Raw genomic sequence first — 5859 nt, forward strand, 5'->3', positions numbered from 1 at the left:
TTAAGTAAATACAAGCAAAAATTTAAATGGAGATTATATGTCGTATTGCCGTTCCCGAATTACAAAATAACCACTTGTAGTAGCAATTTTTCCACTCTCGGACTGCACGAACTGAAAAGTAAAAACCAAATATTTCCTATTCCTCGCCTATTCCGCTTGCCCCGTCCCATCGCCGGAGCTCGTCACTGCAATTTTTCGTGCGCTCGGAGTACGACGTAGTTAAGCGGGCTATCGTTATGGGTCGAATATCGAAAAAAATGACGCGTAAACATAAGAAGAAGTTACGAAAATTACTTCAATTATTGGATAGTTCAAGTAAGTAATAATATTCATCTGTTCCCTTATTTTTTAGCCTGTTTTAAATCAACACAGGTATATGAATGTACATTATGTACCTACATACCTTGCGTATCTTTAAAAATATTTATATGCAGTATTCGCATGAATTACTGTGGTAATATTTTTAATATTCTCCCACCTGATTCAGTATTATACATAAGTACACATGTACCTATGTACTGAATGCAGGTTAATTGACATACAGTATTCACATGAATTATTGTTGTCAATTCTATGGGTAAATTATTTTTAGGTATATACATATGTATATACATCATAACAAAGCTGTGGGGCAATGTTTATATTTTCAATTGAATTTTATAGCATTGCATTTTATAAGTATAATTCCTTATTGAGTATATAGATATGTTTCTACTCTTTGATGCTTTGATAAACAATTGAAATAACAAATGCGAATCCGACAGATGACACACGGAAGGAGTTGGAGAAATGCTGCGCTCCAGTAAAACTAATTGCAGACGTGTTTTACGCCCTTTCACTACACCGGCGTTATTCCATTTTACCTTTTCTGGATGTCAACGTTCGAAAGCTTTTAGATACTTGTCCAATAGACGAATATTTATTTGGCAAAGCTTTCCCGGACCAACTAAAAACATCCAATGAAGCTCAGCGATTAGGTTTGTCAATCAAAAAGAAAGATAAAGCATTAAAAACAGGATCTTCCAAAGCAGTAATCCGGAAAAGATCGACGGAACCGAAGCCTGGGCCATCAGAAGTTTCGCTTTCTTTAAACTCCCGACGCATGCAACACAAGCCACGCATGAAAAAGGAGGAGGGGAGGCGTCCAGCAAGGTCGTACCGGAATTAGTAGATGAGGTAAACGTTGTTTGTAACAGTAACTATGCTGGTCGCTTATCCACATATGTAGATAAGTGGTCACATATTACCGAAGATCCTACTATTCTTTCATGGTTGTCTGGATATAAAATGCCTTTTATTAGGAAACCTAAGCAAATGCAATTACCTAGGTCTTCTCATAACTTACAAGAGTCAAATAAACTAAATGATCCACATAGGAGCAGTGTCAAAAATGACTTCAAAGCATGGCCAATTTTTATCCTCTTTTTTCCTAGTACCAAAGCCTTGCGGGTCTTTCAGGTTTATTTTAAATTTAAAGTCATTGAATAAATTTCTAGAACCACCGCACTTTAAATTAGAGGATTTCAGGACTGTTTTTAAATTAGTGTATGCTAACTGTTTCTTTACAAAAATACACTTAAAAGATGCCTATTTCATGATTTCAGTCCATCATAAATTAAGAAAATATCTTACATTTAAATTTCGAGGAATCTATTATAATTTCAATTGTCTACCTTTTGGACTTTTTACAGCGCCATGGGTCTTTACAAAGATTATGAAGCCTGTCCTGAGATATTTAAGAACTAGGGAAATAATCTGTGTACTGTATTTAGATGATTTGCTAATTATCAGTAAATCAGTAATATCAGCTAAGGAAGACTGTCAAATTGCTAAGAATATTTGGGATTCTTAAAAAATTTAAATAAGAGCTGTATGGTTTCATCCAAACACTGTACCTTTTTGGGATTTGTTTTCAATTCAATCAATTTAAACGTGTCTTTACCGACAGAAAAAATTAAAAATATAATTGATCTCATAGCGGCCCTTCTAATTCGAAATCAATGCACTATTTTTGCCTTAGCTCAGTTGATAGGCAAGTTAGTCTCGGCTTGTCCTACTGTTCAATATGGTTGGATGTACCTAAAGTTATTAGAAAGGGTTAAGTATTTGGCATTAAGAAGAGGTGAACAAGATTTCAATGCTTCTGTTATAATTTCAGAAGTAATGAGATCGGAAATGCGTTGGTGGCATATGACAAATGTAGGTTTAACTATTGTCACAAATAGAGAATTCATACTTGAAATATTTTCTGATGCCTCATTAACCGGGTGGGGTGCCTGTTGTGATAATACAGTTACACACGGATTTTGGAATGTAGCTGATACTAGCAAACATATTAATTATTTAGAGTTGCTTGCCGCCTTCAATGCACTTAGATCTTTTGCCTCAAATATGTCCTATTGTTCTATTCTGCTTAGAATAGACAACGTAACAGCTATAGCCTGTTTAAATAAAATGGGTAGTGTTAGATTTTAACATCTCAATAATATCACACGTCAAATTTGGGATTGGTGTGAAAATATATTGACAGATTTTTATAGTCGCATCGTATATAAATACTACAGAGAACCTTCATGCAGATAAAGAATCTCGTTCGAAATCTATTGACCTAGAATATGAATTGTCGGATTTGGTTTTCCAAGCAATATGTTATAGTTTTGGAAAACCAACTGTTGATTTATTCGCTACACAGTTAAATGCCAAATGTCCTAGGTATATCTCCTGAAAACCAGATCCCGGTTCCTTAGCGGTTGATGTCTTTACAGTATCCTGGAAAAATGAGTTTTTTTATGCTTTCCCGCCATTTGCACTTATTTCAAAATGTTTGCCAAAAATTATTGCTGAGCAAGCAAATGGAATCTTTGTAGTGCTTAGTTGGACAACACAACCATGGTATTCGGTTTATAAAAAACTTTTGATAAGAAAACCGATGATATTTACACCTACTAAAACTCTTCTCTTTTCACCCTTCAGGAAATGCCACCCACTTTGGAGGAAGCTTTCCCTGGAGGTTGGGAGTTTATCAGGGAAGCTTTTCTCAGACGAGAAGTTCCGGATATAGGACTCCAAGCAATCAGGGCATCCCTCAGCGCATCTACCCTGAAGCAATATTCGTCGAATTTGAGGAAGTGGTGGCTATTCTGTATATCTAAAGGCCATAGTCCATTTTTGTACTCATTAGACTCAGTTATGACCTTTTTGAGTGATCAGTTTCAAAACGGTTGTTCTTACTCAACACTTAATTCGCAGCACGCAGCTATAGCCTTGGTTTTTGAAATAAGTAAGCTCTTTTAAAGCGGTTTCTCAAAGGGGTTTATAATCAAAGACCTTCAAGGCCTAAATACCAATCAACCTGAGACCCGCAAGCGGTTTTAGAGTATTTATCTGCTTTACATCCATTAGCATATATTTCACCCATGTTATTAACAATGAAATTGGTAACATTGCTTGCGTTAATTACTGGGCATCGATTACAAACGTTTACGTGTATACGTTTAGAGAACATAGTTTACGACCCTGACAGATTAGCGATTCATATCACAAATAAAATCAAAACCTCATCGTCTAAAAATGTTTAGCCTCTGTTAGTAATCCCATATTTTAAGGAAAATGCAAACCTATGTCTAGCCTCAGTTATTGACTTTTATGAGATTAAAACTAGGGAGATTGGACCAGTTAATACAGACTTACTTATTATACGCCCAGTATCTACACAGAGATTAAGTAAATGGGTCAAATTAACTCTTGAAGCAAGTGGTATAAATACCTCTATTTTTTCAAGTTATACCACTAGGCATGCGGCCACATCTGCGGCTTATAGAGGTGGAATTTCTATTAAAATGATAAGACAAAGGGCTGGTTGAACTCAAAAATCCGAGATGTTTGCTAGGTTTTATAACCGCCCCCTTTGTAATGATGTTACGGCCTTTGCCAAAAGTATTATAGGTTTAACTTAATTCAATCGTTACCTTATAATGATAATAATAATTATAGGTTAAGATGACTTTATCATTTAATTTTGTTTTTTGTTTTTTTTTGTATGTATATTATACATATAGCATTATTAACATATAGTATAGATTATTTAGATCGGCAATTATAAAACATAATGTTAACAATTTCTATCATATTAAAGGATAGTTGTTGAAATGTTTTCTTTCTTTCTTGGATTATACATTGAGAATAAATGTCGTGTCTTAATCCCAAATCGGCTTACTTTAAACATCTACAAGTGGTTATTTTGTAATTCGAGAACGGCAATACGACATATAATAAACTGGTCAATTGACTTACCTTAAGGAAAATTGAACCATATTATATGAGTATTGCCGTTCGAAGAATTACAAACCCACACTTTGTCTTTACCCTCTACCATTCTACCGATTCGGATTACCTGCGTAAATTGCAGTGACGAGCTCCGGCGATGGGACGGGGGCAAGCGGAATAGGCGAGGAATGGGAAATATTTGGTTTTTACTTTTAAGTTCGTGCAGTCCGAGCGTGGAAAAATTGCTACTACAAGTGGTTATTTTCTTTTTAGATTTATAAGATTCAAGATTATCAGAATAATAAAACAAATATTTTAAAGTGCATGCATCTATCCCAAGTTAATTGAAACTTTATCTCATTTTAGGTTAGGATTACTTTCTTTCAAAGATTTTAACGAAATTCAGAAAGAAGTGCAAGAAAAATCACAGATCTAACGCAATTATCTTAAATTCTTAACTAAATGTAACTTTCTATTTTGTATTTGTAAACATAATCTCTTAAAAACTTTAATTGTTTTATTTCCCTAGAATTGGCACAACTGAAATTTTTCAGTGTGACCAACATCGAAAGGACACAATCACGCAAAATTGTGGCCCTCTAGTAGTGGTCATACCTTTCATTGAATTGGCAGTCCAGGTATATTTATTAAGTTCGTGCTTCACATATATGAAAAAATTTCTAGAAAAACAACATAAAGTGGCAACTTCGGATACGTGCATCTTTTTTTTTATTCTGAACAATTTATTGATTACTCTCAAAGTATATATTATTATTCAACAAATAAACGAAACTTTTAAAGAGTAAACTTTTACCTCTAGTAAGAGTACACTCTTACCTTTTTTACAAAATAAAAAAAATACATTACAAAAATATGTAGTGGATTAAGAAAATTATATATTGAATAAAAAATTGGAAAGTTGATTTGACATAATTGTCTGAGAGATGGTGAACTCAAACAACTTCGCCTATTGCAGCTAGGCTTATTCTAGGCATTCAATATTCTAAGCTTGAAACGATTAACAGATGTAACTGATAAACGAGATATACCCGAGAAAAAAAAAAGAATCATGAATTCTATTTAAACTTTTTTAAATAATTGCGAAATTTGCCAGAAGAGCAAATATGAACGTAAGCCAATAAACATTCAAATGAATATAACATCCACAGCATCTAAACCTTTTGAAATACTACACATAGACACCTACACATTAGACCGAGTTAAATTTTTAACCATAATCGATAGTTTTTCAAAATACGCTTGAGCGTATCCTCTTTCATCTTTAATTTCCACAAAAATCATTGACAAATTCAACCTGAAATCTTTAAGCTAACCTGAAATCTTTAAGCCTAATCAGCACATTTATATAAAAAAAAACACAAAAGGCAAAAATTAATCGATAAATTTGTAAAACCTTGTAATATTAAGACAATAAATGAAAATAGAAAAACAAAAACCACACCAAGCCACGGTAAAATTCATATGGATAATTTAAAATGTGTCCTTGGAAATACTTATAGCTTTGATTAAGCACATAATTTTCTTTCAGCTTCTTGGCAACCGCGATCGTGCTCGCAAATGAAGATAAGATTA

General features: G+C 33.7%; 1 long non-coding RNA gene across 1 annotated transcript; it reads left to right on the forward strand.

The window, feature by feature from the left end:
- The first annotated feature begins 204 nt into the window (after positions 1 to 204).
- LOC126748828 (uncharacterized) lies at positions 205 to 4143 on the forward strand. Its single transcript, XR_007664822.1, has 3 exons — positions 205 to 315; positions 765 to 1176; positions 2974 to 4143. It is a non-coding gene; the product is annotated as an uncharacterized LOC126748828 (long non-coding RNA).
- The last annotated feature ends 1716 nt before the right edge of the window (positions 4144 to 5859 follow it).

Source organism: Anthonomus grandis, chromosome 22 (genome assembly GCF_022605725.1).
Source record: "Anthonomus grandis grandis chromosome 22, icAntGran1.3, whole genome shotgun sequence".
NCBI lineage: Eukaryota > Metazoa > Arthropoda > Insecta > Coleoptera > Curculionidae > Anthonomus > Anthonomus grandis.